Below are 18,952 nucleotides of genomic sequence, written 5' to 3' on the forward strand. Positions count from 1 at the left end.
AGTTAATTTTTTTGAATACGACTTTTCTTATGTTCTTCTTGAACGAATTTAGAGTTTCTATCGTTCTAACGACCTTTCCATCTCTCCCGGTGCAGGCACACCCATCGGAAAAAGAAATTGCCCGTGTTTCTCAAAAAAAAAAATGCTTGAAATGTATGTTTGTCGAGCTAACACCTGATGAGGGCTTTGGATATTAAAATTACCGTCTGTTTCATGCGGGCTTCTACGCGTAGCATCTGAGGAATCATTGCTCTTTTGGAATACATAAATTTTACTCTATTGCAACTTATGAAGGCACGGTACCAATTAAGCTATCAAAAGTATGCCTGGAACTCTGCCTGAAACTCTGATACTGAGCCTTCCAGAGAAGTCACGAATGGAAATATGGAACAATTCCATTAGGAAATAAATGACGCTTATATCACTTAGCCTATCTCAAGTTCTGTCTCGAAATTAAGAGCTTTGATAAAGTCTACTCAGAATAAGCGTTGATTAAAAAGTAAAAAGAAAGAAGAAAAGGCAAATAATGATTAAGGCGATGCGAGCTTTTAAGAAGGTTGATATTTTTACGGCCTTGAAGTGTACATGGAAAATATACTGTTTTCCAGGAGGACCTGCAAACTCACCGGAAATACCCTTATTGCAACTCACCGGAAATGCCCTTATTGCAACTAACCGGAAATGCCCTTATTGCAACTAACCGGAAATGCCCTTATTGCAACTCACCGGAAATGCCCTGATTGCAACTCACCGGAAATGCCCTGATTGCAACTCACCGGAAATGCCCTGATTGCAACTCACCGGAAATGCCCTTATTGCAACTCACCGGAAATGCCCTTATTGCAACTCACAGGAAATGCCCTTATTGCATTTCAAGTCACTGTTCTTGTTAAGTAAATCTTACTTTCAGAATCTAACGTGTCCATACAAGATCTGTCAAGCTTCATTTACAAAGGACCATTATCGAACAAAATAATATAACGTAAAGATGAATAAAAATTTGTTTTTCTAATTTTCTATTCATTTATTTAAGAATGTGCTGTCAAACATTTTCACTCACTATCGCAAAGATAAACACCAAGACTGCTTACAGTTTACAAGGAAAGCAAACAAAAGCAGACAGCTTTATTCCATGATTCCTTTTTTAAACGCAAAGCTTTATACTTCTTATTAATTAGGCTAATTAATTGTGAGTTTACGATACTCATGGAAACAAAATCAACTGCCTTCTTTCGCGGCATGATAGAACAGAAGGGAGGTATGAGAAGAAAATCTGAGGAGGCGATTCTTTTGCTTCATATTCTCCTCAAAGAAAATCCTCTTCTTTCAACTCATTTTACCCGCAATATAAATGGAGAGCCTTTAAGATTTTAACAGCTGTCAGCGAAACAATAGATCGTACAAAGACGTAGCACAGACGTACCGATGAGTCACTTCCCACGAGAGCACATTCTGAGTCAGTATTACGTAGTCGCATGAGATTATTGAAGAACTATGGCGTCCTCAGCGTTGTGCTTATTCCTCATTTTCGGCCTTTACTTTTCTCAGTGCTTTTCAAAGCCTGTCAATAACAGAGATACTGTTCCGCCTCTAGACACGAGTAAGTTGGAAATTTTCTATTCATGTTCTAGGGAAACCGTGACAGAAAGATTAAGGAAAGATTCTTGTTTTTTATGGCAAGCTAAAGCCAGGTTGATATATATATGTGCTCTCGTGCCTTGAAGTGTACACAGAAAATGTACTGTTTTCCAAGAGGACTTGCAAAATTATTTAACAAATTCTTCTGTCAGCTACGTATAATATCGTTCTTTATACATGCCATAGCTTTTCACGTTTATCTTCAATGAAGCAATAGGGTTTTGAAGTTGGGCGACTGTTATTGCTCAGCCTGGTTAAAATTATCAAAATGTTTTGTTTTGTCCTTGCATGTCGCTGGCCATAACAATTGCTCGTGAAACTATTCCCTTTGCGTAGGCCCTATCAACACATTCCACAGGCTGTTGTCATCAGATCATTGATAACATTTAATTTCCGCTCTTCATGTTACGTGTAAAGTTGAAAACAACAAGATTTTATCACTATTAATTACGAAATACCCTAGATATGACCATCAATATTTGTAGGGCCCTTCTTAATTTTGTTGCGCTAGATTTTCGATACCTTACTTGACAAAAGATCAGTGATTGAATAAGTACTTCCTTGGGCTATTCTTAACTGTTTCAATACGAGATATCTGTAGTTTGAGGATTAGATCAAGGTAAACATGGGCGCAGTTCTGAAAAATTTCTCGATGAGACATAAATCATAATTAAGCATTCTTTTCGAATTTCATTGTACCTAACAAATTCCTTTTCAGACGAACGGGAGAGAGAACACGCTATAAGCACTGATATTGATGAAATTGCTAACAGAGGTGGGTTGCACGCACGCGCAGGAACTGATTCTTTGCCAAATTATCCAGCACCTTCAAAAATGGACCATGCTGCGGCTAGAAGAAAATACCGAACAGTTTTTTTCGGGGCTTAAACTAGATTTGAGTAATCAAAACATTATAATTTGAAGCAAAAGAGATAACAAAACAACTTATCAAAGTCTACCATTAAGAAAAAAACTCTGTGCTGAATCGGTTTTTCGGGTAGCTCACACACACGGTTCAGATCTACAAGTAATCAATGAAAGCGATCGTCATTTACATAGTTTTTCGTAATTTTTCATAGGTTTTTCCTTTTTCTTCGTCCCCGTTTTACAAGTATCAATAATATTTGGCAACTCTGATGAACGGGTCGCACCAAACAAACGCCAATCATAGCCAACATTTCCTGGGAAACTTTTGAAAACTGAACACACGCTCGACGCCCATATTTCACATTAATTTATGATGAATTTATATAGAGAGAACAGCACCTTATGTAACGTTGAAATTGTCGGGTGAGTGAAAAAAACTCATCCGAAAAATACGCGTGCTTTTACGCTCTTGGCAAAAGACTGTTGTCCAAGACGGTGATTCTGACTTACATGCACACTGCAGGAAACCCGAACATCACAACTATAATCTCAAAGGCTCAGCAGAAACTATCGATCGCGATCTGCCTGGGAAAACTGCTACATCTTGCTTTGTTTTGATTTCAGAATATGAAACTGTACATGGTCGCATCTTAGCTGTCAACATGGCGCATCTCAGGAAGAAGAGAGAAACGGCGAGCATAGGAGCTCAGTCAGGAGGAACCGTGTTTCACAGAATCGAGGAAGCCAACAATGGTACTTGCCAGGCCAAGAAGTTTATCTTTCATATCTCTTCAAAGTTTAAATGTCACACATCCGCAGAAAGCTCACGGAATTGTTTTTTTTGCATTAACGAGAAACTAGACAAGAATTTTTTTAAGTAACTCACACATTTGCTTTGGAACACAAGGATGTTGGGGATCCCTTGACCTTTTTGTTATGGAGAAGATCCCATTACCTTTTCCATTTCGTTTTATAATGTAATTACCCCATGCACCATAGCTTACTTACTCTTTTATATCGCTTGTTTTAATCTGTTTCTTTTAATTTCTGTTTGTGTGTTTGTTTTTCCACATATCACCTAGTAAGCCCGCAAATTGAATTCCAAACCAATATCATACATACACTTATTCGAAACAACTCTGTAAATTTTAATGAGTAACAAAACACCTTTTTAAACCCCACCAGGAAACATTTCCCAATTCTACCAAGGTGATATTCAGCTGGATCCCGAGTTGAAAGAATACATACTAAATGGAGACAGGTCAAGAAATGCATTAAGAGGTCGTAAAAGGCTGTGGACCAGTCGCATCATACCTTATCGGATCGCTTCGCACATGAGTATGTTTGCATTTAGGAAATGTAGCTAGGGGACCAGTTATTATTTATTAGGGAGGGAGGGGGGAAGTCTGAGGTTTTTGGGGAAGAATCTTACGGTTTCTTTCTCCTTTTTTTTTTTAATAAGGCGAGGGGAGTTATAAAAGCCAGCTCTCATCATTGATCGTTCACAAGTGTTTGACACTTTTTCATTGCGTGAAAAAAAAACAAAACAAAACAAAACAAAAGAAGAAAAAAAAAACAGTTTCCTTTCCCTTTCAAAGGAAGTAGTCATCATCTAAACATATACTCGACGAAATGAACGGAACAACCATAATTTTTCGTGCGAACGTTGAGACTGACAAGTAGAACTTATTAAGGGGCCTAGGAAAACCTATTTGATTGGCGTGCAACCCTCCGTTTCGATCACGGAAGTTTACATGACATTTCTGACGCAAATGCAGGCTGACTGAGTTTGCTGACAAGATTGATGACGTTTCCAATCTGCTGCTAATTGGATGTGTATCAACGATCAACGAGCTAATTGAAACAGTGTACTGATGCACGCATTTCCAATTTCTGAGGTCGTGATACCAGTTCCCACGAGATCGAATATTTACCCATTCCAGCTGGAAAAACCCTTAAAGATAAATTAATGCAAATGAAAATGTACTTTTTAGCTTTGTTTTTGCTTTGTTTTGTTTTTTAATGGATACAACAAACAAATAAACGAACAAAAAGCAAAACAAAACAAAAACTGAAGCGAAACGTACTCCAAGAAAGTTACCGGGTGTATTAATGGCGGCATCCGTGATATCTTCGTTTTAGAGGAAATGTTTTTGAAATCTAATCAGTAACCAGATATTAGCCTTTGAGAATTGCACCGCTTATCTATTATTGTTTTCGTTTTTTTTTAGGTCATATAACTTCAAACATCCGTCAGGCCATTAACGAGTTTCACAGAACGACATGTTTACGATTTGTAAATTACATCAGTGGTTATCATAAAAACTACATTGAATTTAGCAATCCAGATGGGTAGGTAACACATAACGCTCATTTTGAACGGCTTATAACAATTAGTTGACCGCAATCATCGCATCATTGATTTTCAAAAATAGACTAACTCGATGAAAATCTTTTCCCAGGTTATCTTAAGATAATGATAATAATAATGATAACAATAATAATAATTTTATCAATTTCTATAGCGCATTTACCATGTAATGATCTAATGCGCTTTACAACACTGTGGGGGGGATTTTTCCAGACTGCTAGTGGCAGTTTACAATCAACAGAGGGGAAATTTTACAGGTGCCCCCTCTCACCAATTCCCAGTAAACAGGCCAGACCACCTCACAGTAATCTTGTGATGTGGGTTCTTTAACGTTCCCTGCCTCACCAAATTAACTGATTGAAAGATGCAAGAGACGGGATTGATTGATTGAACGATAAAAGGAGCATAGCTGGGGGGATCCTGAAGTATTCCTGACCCCTCCCCCTTCCCTCTTTTTGTTTTGTCTTTTTTTTTTTTTAAATCATGCAAACCATATAATTTAGGTCGTGAAAAACCGCGTAGGTCCTAAAAATCTGCATACGACTCTCCCAATATGGAAAATCCTAACAAAGCCACTGCTCACCGAAAATGAAAAACAAATGAAACGTTTAACCCGAGAGTTCTTTTCATCAAGCGTAAAATCATCGGGTCTTTCTGTTTGACTCTATTGTTTTTCATAAGGCTGGTGGCCACGAGTCTCAAACTTTTAGTAAGTGATGACTGTATGGTTGATCAGAGGTTTGAGGATGCAAAGAAAAAAGTTTCAGTGTTATCGTCTTTCTCTTTTATTTAGATGCTCAACCAAGGTGGGAAAGAGATACGCTTCCCCGGGTAAACAAGTCATCTCCCTCGCAAGGGGATGTGAGTTCGTGGGAACCATAATTCACGAGATAATGCATGCCATAGGTGAGATGTTTCCAGCGGCTTACACCTCATGGCTATTATGTGACGAATTTTATAAACCCATAATATTTTTAGCCCTTACTCCCCCTGCCAACTGTTACCTTTTCCAAGAAATATAAAGAAAGGTGAGGTGGGGTACCCTAGCAGCAACTTTTGTGGTAAGGTTTCGGCTAGTTTAAGCTGAAGTGAAGGTGGAGACGAAGTTTTTCATATAGGATAACAATAGATCAGCTTTACGAAATATCTGCTCTTAAAATTACTCAACAAAAGCATATTTCCTAAGTTATCAAGTGCACGCATTTATTGGGTGCATGTGTAAATCAAAATGAAACAGAATGTTATTCCACCAAAACCTTGCCTAGGGCCAAATACCATGCACATCCCAATAACTATAAGAGAGTTTTGCCAACATATCCCGTTTTGCAATAGGTTTCTTCCATGAGCAGTCACGGTCGGACAGAGATAAATATGTGAAAATAAACTGGGAGAACATCCTAAGAGGTAAGAACCTTTTGCATTTCGCCACTGCAAATAAATGCTCAAATTTTTTTTTTCTCATTTTCCTTTTCATAACTTTGCAAAGAAGAAATCAGCCGATTAAACGTACTAAAATTTGTTGCTGGATGGCGGCAAAGGAAACATCACGTAATATAGGTCTTCCTTCGAGTATATACCTACCGCGTTCCACCATCTTCCTTCCCCTGAATCCCCACAGGGCAGCAGCATTCAGGATACCTTTCAAATAGTATTTATTATTGATTGCCTAAGGAAATTCCCAGCGGTTTAGTTGGTAAAGCATCCTCTTCTGCATTAGTATTCTCATGCTGTCTCAGCGTTTCCTTTGTTCCACATTATTTTATTAGAGAAAACTCTTCGCCAATATCATTGTTTCGTTCACGAAAGAACGTACGTTATGTTGAGCCCGCGCGTGCTTAGATACACTGCATGAATCATTGCAGTTTACGTATAATGATGATTTTATCAGTTTTTCGCAATCAGCGTCCTTGTGACAGCTGCCGTGGATTTTGAGCTGTAGTCGCGTCTTTGTGGAGGCGCGGTGGCCTCATGGTTGGTGCGCTCGACTCCGAATCGAGTGGTCCGGGTTCGAGCCCCGGCCGGGGACATTGTGTTGTGTTCTTGGGTAAGACACCTTACTCTCACAGTGCCTCTCTTCACCCAGGTGTATAAAATGGGTACCGGCAAAATTAATGCTGAGGGGTAACCCTGGGATGGACTAGCATCCCATCCAGGGGGGAGTAGAAATACTCCTAGTCGCTTCATGCTACAGAAACCGGAGTTAAGCACCGGCCTAATGGGCCACTAGGCTCGTAAACAGACTTCACCTTACCTTTACCTGTCTCGTCTTTTCGTGACTCTCTTGAGCCACCGAGTAAGTGTCAGCCATCAGGCATCTAACTGCTCGTGTTTATTTCGTTTAGTCTCATATTACGTTTGCTCATGCCTTTGTAAATATTTCTAGGTTTCGAAGTAATTATCGACGAAGGAAATTAAATTGTTGTAATTAAAGCGTCGACTGATACTTCGATAAAGGTGAATCGTATAGCGAGGAAAACAATCATGATTATTTTTTTTTTTTCATTTCAAGGATACTCGGACCAGTTTGATAAATACAGCTGGAGAACGATCGATCATCTGGGTGTGTCGTACGACTATCAGTCGATCATGCACTATGATCGTCTTGCGTTTACCAAAAACGGAGAGCCAACTATTGTGGCTACTGGGAATGAAAATATGGAATTTGGCACACCATCCAAAAAGCTCAGCTCAAGAGATATTTTCGAAATAAATGCTCTCTATGACTGCAGAGCAAGTGAGTACGCATTATTTGATATTGTATTTTTGAAAGAATCAGTGAAGGGAACGGTCATTATCTATCGCCTGCTTGGAGAGGAAGGGGGGTGGGGTTGACAAATTGGCTTTTTGTTACGACAAAATTTATCTGATTCCTCTCACCATAGGCTTTGTAGTATTCTTTTCATCCCCAACTTTGTAGTATTCTAGTCATCCCCAATCATTGGTGGTCATTTTTCGATAGTCTTCCTCCTGACCTCACTACTTCCCCCCCCCTGAATACCATTAAGCTCGGTCATATTCATACAATCCCCCATAATTGACAGTTTTTCTATATTCCCCCTTTATGTTCTATTGGCGCGCAACAAGCTGCTCCCCTCCCACCCCCCCCCACCCATGCGATAATAATGACTCATCTGTTATTTGCCCACCTCAGAGGCTAACGTCGGTTTTAGAGCTAAGTATGCATTAGTCAGTAGGGGCTCCAATTGTAGGCTTCAAATGCTGTTGAAGATTGTGCCCTTTTTTTTTTAGTGAGATAAGCTTTGAATTTTCTTTTGTCAGCTACATCGTATGGCTGGGCCTCTTGGTCTGGATGGACTCCATGTGATGAAAAATGTTATCGTACCCGCGAGAGATACTGTTACCATTCAGGCAACATGAAGTCTTGTGGTGGAAATGTGAATGCGTATGGAATTGACATCCAAAGAGAAAAATGCCCGTCGTCTACATGTCCAGGTTAGCAAAATGGCGGGTAGACTACTTCAATGTGTTTGGGATTGGATATTGGTTTATCCAGACGGAGAAACGACGACAAATTCTCATACAATACTTTTTAGGACGACATTCAGGTTCTAAGATACCGATCATTTTTTCATGAATTCTGGTTCTGGTTGTCTTCCGTATTCATCCCCCGATCCGTTGGAGTCAAAGCTTTTTTAATCATAAGAGCCCCCCTCAGGGGCCAGTACAAGTAAGTGAACGCAAAAGGTGCGATGGACGATTAGTTTTTCTTTGACCTCGCCCATGACATTTCGAAGTTTCTAGCAAAATGAAATGAAAACATGAGCTTGTCTTCTTGTTAAGTTTTGAACGACCAATAGCTTTACATTAAAACAATCATTTTATTTGCCCTCGACAGAAGCCCATGTTTGATGGGCTCCTGCCCTCGATTAATATGAGTGAACTGTCTATCATGCAATAGACAGCGAGTAGTATAGCCAATTACATTTTAGTATTTGCTATGGGATGTTCGTAGCTTTCTACTAGAACATAACAAAAATGGGGCCTACCATTTATGAAAGAGGTTAAACGACATTTTGGTCGGGTGGCATAGGTTTAGTGCGATGATTTACCTGTGTCATAGCAATAATCGCCGATTTATAACTAAATTTTGTATTTTGAAGTGCGTTTTTAATAGCCACACAAACCAGTGTTTCTCTAAAATTATACAGATTCACTTGAATTATATGTTTGGAGTTAAGTGTGCACTCAGGCTCTCTTTAGGGCTGAATTACACGGGGTGCATAGCAGTCCTTCGCATAACTCCCTCTGCCTCGCCACTCCGCCACCTCAACGTCAATTAGTCATCTACATTGCTCTATATGAAAGTTCAGATACGATGTCTGATGGTACAAAATCTTTACAGCCCCTGTTGATGGACATTAGGGTCGCTGGTCAGATTGGGGAAGTTGCAGTAAAACCTGCAACGATGGTGTTAGAGGACGATTTCGAAGGTGTGACAATCCCTCTCCCGCTCATGGGGGAAAAAATTGCCAAGGTGATGGGAATGGGCACGAAATGTGTATTTTGAAGAGATGTCATCTGGGTAAGTGAGAAATGATATACACTGCTTAGCTTTCAATAGTTTAACATTGAAAAAAAAAATGGAAATGCAAAATTATTTACTAGATTATGATGTTTGCGACCCATTTTACATGCTGAAATCCTTATAACTGAGCCTCTTAAAGTTACTAGCCCTATGTTGATTGAGAAGTAAAAGTATGCTGTGTGGAACATTTCATGTCTCAACTATATACTACATCACATACGACCGTATTCCAAAGTCTTTCACTGGGAAGTTCGACATGGCAGATAAATTGATACCCCTCCCTCCCCATTCCCCCCCCCCCCCTCCTAATCCTCGGATATTTGTTTGCCGACTTCATCTTTTCCGAGTAGTGAACATGTCTTGGGGAAAACTGTGAGCACATTATAGTCTACGTCACGTCGTGTATTTTGCTCTATGATGTTCATTTGAAAAGAGTTTTCAAATGGCGCGGGTCATCCCTTGGGAATTCAGTTACAGAGACGATCCATTACACACTTTCCACGCCAAAAATTGACAACAACAGTCGACGAACCTCGCATGATAAAACCTGCTTATGTACCGGGATGGCTCATGATAACTACATAAAAGCATCACACCGCATAATACCTTTACCCTGTGAATGTTTTGGTATTTCATCACTCACTACTGAACAATATAAAAGATGAAGTGTCACGGAAGATGGTACATATACCAGTTGATATGCTTAGATATGCGTGTGATTTCCATGTTATTTTTTACTCAAAAACAAATAAAGAAACATAAACAAGGCCAAATAAAACGTAAAGAAAAACGAAAAAGAAATAAACTCATTCTTGTCATTTTCAGTCAGACTTGTACCATTTCCCGTCTTTACCTTTTCCAGACAACGACGATGTTGATTTTGAAAATGCACGTCTTGGGATGTGGAAGAATTCCAACAATGACCATCTCAACTGGAATTTTCATCGAGGCTTCACCCAGACGATGAACACAGGTCCTGAAAAGGATCATACAAGCGGGAAAGGTTATCTTTATACCATATTTCAACCATAGTCAATAAAGTGCTTTAGTAGTAAAACTTGGCAGAGTAATCTACCATTCGTAATAATTAATAGCGGTTCAGTTTTGTTGAACCAAAAAAATATATTTCAATCTTTATTGTATTCTGTTGCAAAAACAAAGGACTGTGCAAGCCAGGGAGCGCTTAAAATCATGTTAAAACCAGGGCTGTTTTTGTCCTTGATTTTTTCTGTACTTCTATAACCTCAGTTTTCCGGCTTTCATGATCACTCTTCTCTAACACATTCATATATGCATTTGCATTACGCACATGCTGTGTAACAACCAAACCTTTAACGACCAAAATTCGTCTTATGTGGTTTTCTATCTGCTCATCGGACCTCGTTACTCGAGTGAATATGCCTCCCCAAACATAACAAAAACAGAACATTCATGAGCGACTGGGGTCATGTGATGATGTCATGTGACAAAAAGGGCGGGAAAACACAAAAACAGGGAACCCAGTAACATGCAGTGTTATTCAGTGAATGTCAACGGCATGCTTGGAGAAAAAATAACTCTGAGTGCTCTCAAAATGAGTCACACCCTCGACCATCCGGTTGGTACATGTAATTCGGACAGTCTATCACTAAGATTTAGGAGACTTGTGGTAGGCTTGGTCCATGATGAAAAACATCCTTCATACTGCAAGGATAGGAATGTCGATATGTAATGCCTCAGCTTAAATATTGTTTAAACTGAATGAAGATGGTAAATTTTAAGCTTGGCGATTGTGAAAGATCATGTTACTCAGTAATATCATATTTCTTGGCTATTTATTGGTCATCGTTTCGTACAGTTCAATCAGTTATTCAGTTCTCGTCTTGCTTGTATGTTTTTGTTGTTATGGTAGGATTCTATCTGTACATGGAATCTTCACGAACCCGCCCTGGACAAAGAGCAGACCTTGTAAGCCCCTGGACCCCGGCGAGGAGAGGCGGACAATGCCTTAAGTTTTACTACACCATGTACGGTGGTACGATGGGTAGTCTGGCCATCAAGCTGGAATTATCCAACGGAAAAAATTGGTTTATTTTCTACAAGAATGGTAACCAAGGCAAAGGCTGGAAGAAAGGGATGGGAAATATTGATGTTTCCATGGGCTTGTCATATAAAGTAAGGATGTTTGTGGCAAGATTTCCCCTTTCCCCCCCCCCCCCCCGTTTAATTCCTTTACGATATCTTCAAGCAGTGTTTTACAAGCACCCATCATTGTTCAGGGGGGGAAGGGGCTGAATCTTAGGATGAAATAGACAGTGTTCTTACCCTAAGGCCATGTTTTATCATTTTGCATCTTATTGCTTGTTGAACGTAAGCTCAGGTAACCGAAATATTTGAGAACCAACCTTTTTTGCACATTAATCTGTTTTTGCGACCAATGCATTGGGTGAATTCAAATAACGCCTTGCTCAACACGTCGGCGAAGCTTCTAACAACTGTATGATGTTTTCAGGTCTCACCAGCCAGTTAGTAGAGATCTACAGCGTCATGTATTAGTACTGAAATTTAGATTAGTTCCCTCAATTTACAAATAGACTGAGACTAAACTTTCCTCTGTGATTGGTCCAGAAACCTTGCGATGTCCTCTCAACCAATCAGATGCAAAACTAAAACCAATCGCGACTTGTACATTAGGATTTTCTCGCGCTTCAAGCATGTTGCTTATCTCACTTTGAGTTCTCATTGGCTAACGACGAGGTAAATGTTTGCTCTGATTGGTTGCTTGGATTACTTGGGTCTTGTTTTGTTTCCTTTTCGGACGCTCCGTCGAAAACTACCTCATCAACATTATCCTATGACAATCTCAGCTCACCATTCAAGGCACAGTAGGTCAGACTGGATACTCAGATATTGCCATCGATGATGTGTACATCGACCCTGGACTATGCAGTAAGTAGTGCTCTTCAGATGTTTCGTTATCTATTAAAACTTACTGAAAAAGAGGGTCTCATTAGGGTGATGGCTCACGGTTAAAATGGTGGCCATTTTACGGCAAGTGGTCAATATAATTCCATTTTGATCGCCAGAAAATGTTTTGAGGTTATTTTTTTTTCTAAGACTATCGGTTAAAATTTGTCAATTTTTGCGCCTAAAGGGTTTTAATTGTTTGGTCGTTTTACGGCTACCTTTTATTGCATTGGTGTCACTATGACGACTCCTTCACCACCACTGCGTTACAGAAAAGGCAATACTGAGCTCTACCATAAACATATAATCCCCTAAGAGAGGCTAGCATTTAAACATTACGGCTAGAAGAATACAGGAATGATCACACACTTAAGCTCTTGATTGTTAAACGAATTCTCCTTGTCAGCACTATATGAAATATATAAAGAAAAGTATGGAGAATATGCACACTGATGTTTGGATGGAGAGGGTTAACGCAACTCAATGATTTGCTGTCTATCAGAGTGTCAAGATGATTACTACACCTGTCATATCTGGGCAGCCAAAGGTGAATGTTCAGCCAACAAGAAGTGGATGAAAGAAAACTGTAAGAGGAGTTGCAACGTTTGCGGAGGTAGGTAACTCAGAAAATATCGCCCAATGTACATTCCTCAAAACCGCATAATTATAAAAACTGGAGGAACTTTTCAGACAAAGGTAACTGCCATAGAATAACATGATATAATATAGCTGTTTCAAGTCTTAAAAAAATTAAGAGAACTTTATGTAGATCAAAACTGAAATTTGAGTCTTGGAATACCACCGCTCCTTTTAAAAAATTACGACTTTTCTGTTTTTTTTTGTTTTGTTTGGGTATTACGTTTTGTTTTGTTTTTATCAGAAAGTAACAGTCGAGGCGTTTTAGTTCATAAACTGCAAAGATCACTAATGGAGAATTTCAGTTGTTATCAAGAAACGTTTTACTCACTCTGACGGAGGGCTAACGCTCGAAACGTCAGCTTTTTAACTCTTTACATTAGCCAATTCACAATTTCAACTTAGTTGATAGAACCAAATTACGTTTATTCAATACTAATCATTTGGTTTATTCAATACTAATCTATTCCCGATGGCTTACATCTATTTCAGCAATCAGTGCTACAACACCACCTCCCTCTAACTGTGAGGATAACAGCAAATACAAAGATCAGTGCCCTGGTTGGGCTAGAATTCGTGAATGTCAAAAGAATCCAGCTTTTATGAAGTTTAACTGTCGAAAAAGTTGCAAGATCTGCAGTAAGTGTATATTTGACGTTATAACGAGGTTTTAAATGAGGTCTCGCAAAGTTTAGTGAACGTCTTTAAAGAGATAAGAATTATCTTTTAGAATATTGATTACGTTAACTTCTGTCGCAGCTTCATAGGTATTTGCGGTGGATTCTAAATTTCGCAGCATAATAATGAACCTTTTTCTGAGGAATAATGGGAAAAAGGGATTGCAGTAGAATTAAATTTTGAGGTAGAAAAACTTGGATAGATGTTGCAATTGAGAGAATGTGTTCTACTGGAGTCAACGGTAAAATCAAATTGCCTGAGGGGCGGGAAAAGACGAGCGACCAAATCGTGATTAGTGTTAGTTTCATCTGATTGGCTTAGAGAGCGATGCGAGTTCTCTGGACCAATTACAGAGCAAGGTAATGCAAAACATAAGAAATCCCGGGTTACTTTCGACACTCAACATTGAAAATTGCTCTATGAAATTAAATCAGATACCGTATGCCTACGATTATTCAAGAAAACGAGACAGGTTTCCACGGTTATGCCCGGCGCTTTGGATTCTTTGGAAGTCATCTCATGTTCCTAAAGATTCCCACATGCATTAATAACTCTTCAGTAATGTCACTTTTGTGCATGTTTTAATTATGAAAACGATGGCAACGCTGGCTGAAATCGTAGACTTAGCGCTTGCAAAATTCCTTACGTCCACCGATCATTTACGGCTTAGATAAAAGAAAAATTAACTAAATAAGTCAACAAGAGTAAAGAGAACCATGTTTCAATTTCTCAAGCAACACCACTTGATACCAAATTTAACTTAGTTGAAGTCAGGTTTTGTTTTTCCTCCATTATCCTTCGTCCTTAAATGAATACGAAGAGTAAGTGAAATTATCTTTGAACGACATTTTTTCACCGAGATCAAGTCGATATGACTAAACGATGGAGAGGAAAAGGCTGAAAAACATACTTTACTTTTTTTTCTCTATTACTGAATTTCTGGAGAACTGGCTCGAATTCTTCTACCTTTTAACATGTATTTCTAACAGATTTGACCTTTTTTTTTCTCTTTTCGCAGCACCTGCATGTACAGATTCAGACAAACGCTGTTCTGCGTGGGCCAAAATCGGTGAATGTACCAAGAATCCATTGTGGATGGGGCCAAACTGTAGGAAGAGTTGCAAGCAGTGCTGAATAAAATTCTGGTTTAGCTTTAAATTCCTTTCAGTTTTAATACTTCTGCGGTCAATCTATTTTCTACTGGAGCTGAAAATTTTGGGTGGTAAAGTAAACGCAGTGGATTGGAATCATAAAGGAATTTATAATCTCAATACGGATGTCTATCGTGTGACTTTTAGCAAGAATGACTGAATTGTCTCACCACTGCAAGACTTAACACTGTGATTCACTTCATTAAAAATAAATATTTAACTGCAATAAATTACATTAATCCAAAAACACATTAAAAGCTCATAATTTCACTGAGTACCATTACATGCTATTTCGTTCCACTCTCTCGGCTCTTTGCCCTCTTTCCATCGAACTCGCTCATACGGGTACTTCTTTCATTCTCCCAATCTCGCAAGGCATCTTGGGTCATTAATTGCTGCATCGCAAGTGACATGAGTCTGTCACAGTCTCCAAGGACCCTGGAGCCCGTCTGTGTCCCTGTTAAATCCTTCGCGAGGCATAGTTTGTCCACATCTATCTTTTGCCTAGAAAACCAAAAGGATGCACTTTCCTTGATTAATTGTTAATAAGCAAAATTTTGGGAAAATAGAATTAACTGTTAGATTTTCCCAATTTTTTGGGTTCCCTGTTCTACGTAGAAGCTAGTATCACGAGACCTGTTTTCCATATTTGGTATTGTACACGAGGTCTTCTTTCAGATTAAAAAATAGTTCTTACCGCCATCTTGATCTGGTTTACTGTGTTCCTTGCCTTTATTCGGAATACACAACATTAACCAAGAATTTGATCATGGTGTATAACAGCTGTACATAGTGTGAAAAGAACATGAGCATGGGAGTAATTAGAATTAGAGCAAAAGCTCTCAGTCATAGGTTGAAATATCGGAATTTTTTCCGTCACTCCAGGGCTCGACACCAACTTTTCAACTTACTAGCCAAGTGACTAGTGACATCTTAGATGTTATGACAATTTCAGTTTGTTTACTAGCTAAACTGGCTAGTGCAAACAAAAAACCACTAGCCAAAACTGAATTTCTAATAGTCTGTGGCTAGTGGACTACTGTTAGTGCCGAGCCCTGCACTCATATCATCAGATGACAAACACTAAATTCCCACCTTTCTTTTGCACTTGTGTTCAGTTCTGACTCAGATCACAAAAATCAAACAGTTTAGCATGTCTTGCTGTCTTCAGAGTCCTAGTACCTAAATCATTCAGTTCTTCAAAACAAGAGCTTGCATGATCATCAAGAACATACTGTAAAATGGTCTCTGGTAATGAGTGTCACACTTTGCGCATTTTTCCATGAAGACATTGCCATGTAACTCTGACAGGTCTTTCTCTCTGGAATTCCAGACAGTCCATGTATCCATGTAGTCTATCTCCACTCTGACTGATAATGTGCTTGAGGAAACCTGACTGAATCAACTTGCAAAGAGCTTCATGAGTGTCTGTTGGACATACTGTATTTCTTCATATGGTACACCACAATCTTTATCACCCATCTCATGTATGTCCCCCTCGTCAACATTATCAATAACAGTCTTTGGAGATCTCGTTTTCTGGTTTGTTATCATGGCCTTCATTTACTACTTCAGTTTAGTGGCTTTCCCTATAAAAAGTAAAATAAAAAGAACTTATGATTTCAGTAAGGTAGGTTATCAAAGTAGAAAAAGTATACAGAGGAAAACTAAAGTGGGAAAAGAAATGCTGCAGAGAAATAACACACTTGATACAGTAGAGAAGGTTGTGGCTATAGATTCATTGTGTTGAATACACTGGTAACCCAGTGTTATCCTTTGTTTGACAATGTCTTTTATAACACAACCAAAGTAAATCGCGTGCTTTGATTGGTCAATTTAGCATCCCCCATTTGCCAATGGGTGTACGCTGGTGACGTGAGCAAATGCAAAGACTATTTTTCCGCGCGCGCTTGTTTTTTCAGGTCACGTAAGATTTGTTAAATTAAAGGGAACTCTTTAGCTACAATGTATCAATGTTATGTTATAAAACAAATGGTAAACACCACAGCGTACACTATTGAGTTATGGATGCACTTGGGAGGTTTGTTAAGCACTCAAGAAGCTAGAGTTGCTCTCGGCTATCGCCTCGAGCGACTCTTACGCTTCTTTTGTGCTAAGCAACCTCCTGCATGCATCCACAACTCAATAGTGTACGCTGTGGTGTTTACCATTTGTTAATTGCTAGTCATCTTCTGGTCAAGATACTGATACATTACTGTGCCTCACAAAGCCTTACATTTCCCTTTGATTGGCCAGAATTCAACACCTTTGACAGGCACACTTCTGAAATTTTTATCTCAGTCTGCAACACCTCTTTGTAAGGCTTTCCTGTCAGGCCAATCATAAAATCTAAGAAGTCTATAAACCCCTTATCCACTTAGAGTAATGATCAGCATCTGACCTCACATTACAGTATCACTACAGAGTAAAACATCAAAGTCATGAGAATAAAAAAGAATCACCAACTGAAAAACCTCGAGTCACTCAGATTGACCAATGCTTTGTTTCAGAGTAATATGGAGTTTTGTATTGAGAACACAGTAAAAGTACTCGTACTAGTGTTAGTGATATTACTGTAATATTACTGAGTGATGTGAAAGTGCTGTTTTTATTAGTAAGACTATTCTACCAGCTTATAAGATACTTGATCAACGAATAAAGATAGAATAGTGGTAAGCAATTGAGGAGTGTGTGTCTCCACTAAATGAATACACAACACTCATGAAAATCAGAGAAGTGCACATTGTAAATGTGAACATTAAGTGGAGTGGGTGGGGGGGGGTGGGATGGGGGAATTTTGATACCATGCCCTATTCACCCTCGATCCATTGTAAACATTGTGGTTGAGTTCATCAATATATTACTGGTATCCAAAAGTTGTATTTGAGCCTTCTCACCTATCTTCTGCAGTGCATTTGCCAGATTTCCCTCCGTAGTCCCCGATACCGGCAGATGTCGAAATCCCAGTACCACACAGTGCTTAGCTTTCCTTATCAAGTCAGCAATTCTCGAGGCTTAGGTGATGAAAATATCGAGAGAGTCCTGATACTCGGAAGTTTTCGACGCTTCTTTCACCAGCTTCTCATCCGCACTCAATACAAGCGGTGCATTCGTTTTGCTCCTCATTCGAGTAGTTTTGATGAACAAATTCCAACAATTATTGATGAAAAATTCCATCTCCACTCAGCGTCCATTTTATCTTCGAGCAGTACGTGTGCCGCTTAGAGAAGCCGCTGTGAGGTACCATGGTACGAGCTTCGACCCTCGCTTCTGAAAATGAAATACAGGGAAATTTGCAGTCACTGAAACTGCAATTGGCTAGATTGCAGAATAGCCAGCCACTCATTTACATGTCATTGAATAAGAATACTCTATTGCACAATTGTGTTATGGTTCGTTCTTCAAAGCCTCCCGATACAGGTAAATGAGGTGGCTGGGTATTCTGCAATTGCTCCCTACAATTTGCGAAAAATCCACCTTCTTCCATGCCCAAAGTCATTCCTTGAGATTTTAAAGAACTGTTCATTTGCGCGTTTTAGACTACTTGTTCCCAGGTCTACCCGTTACATTTTATATGCCATACAAAGGTCCGATAAAGTTTTCGTTGGGGGTGAGGTGAGATGACAAAATGTGAGTCAGAGAGAGAAGGCATTATCAGTGTAATTGAAAGGCCAACTTAGCAATTAATTTCTTCTGAAAAATGCAAGTCACAACACCACTGTGATCTATTCCGGCTCATCCTTGGTGTAAAAACCTGTGAAGCTCACGAGTGACGTAAAACAAAGATAATAAAACATTATAAACAATAGCGTACAGCAAAACAATTAATACCTCATGAAACAAAGAAAACCTCGTCAGGTTTTTACACCGAGGATGACCCTCTATTCCAGGCTCTCAATCAGTGAAGATGAGCAAAAGAGCATGAAAGTGGTTTTCAGAACTCTGCCTCCCCCCCCCCCCTTTTTAACATTCTCCACTGGTTGCACCCCTTGTCAAAGCTTTAGTAACTGCTGTTTTCATCATTTAAATGAATAAAATGACAAAATTTGAAAAATAATGTTATTCCGAGGGTTACCCAGCAGCATGTTGTCGCATTTACTTGACAGCTCCCTTTTATCA

At 39.2% G+C, this 18,952-nt stretch overlaps 1 pseudogene across 1 annotated transcript; it reads left to right on the forward strand.

Moving 5' to 3' along the window:
- The first annotated feature begins 1,416 nt into the window (after positions 1 to 1,416).
- On the forward strand, positions 1,417 to 15,535 carry LOC148739712 (uncharacterized; annotated as a pseudogene). The gene is made up of 15 exons (XR_015996958.1): positions 1,417 to 1,600; positions 2,357 to 2,413; positions 3,130 to 3,258; positions 3,691 to 3,843; positions 4,737 to 4,857; positions 5,670 to 5,782; positions 6,209 to 6,280; positions 7,386 to 7,610; positions 8,156 to 8,329; positions 9,240 to 9,419; positions 10,285 to 10,425; positions 11,314 to 11,576; positions 12,269 to 12,350; positions 12,871 to 12,981; positions 13,497 to 15,535. The product of XR_015996958.1 is annotated as an uncharacterized LOC148739712 (transcript).
- The last annotated feature ends 3,417 nt before the right edge of the window (positions 15,536 to 18,952 follow it).

Source organism: Stylophora pistillata, chromosome 2, assembly GCF_964205215.1.
Source record: "Stylophora pistillata chromosome 2, jaStyPist1.2, whole genome shotgun sequence".
NCBI lineage: Eukaryota > Metazoa > Cnidaria > Anthozoa > Scleractinia > Pocilloporidae > Stylophora > Stylophora pistillata.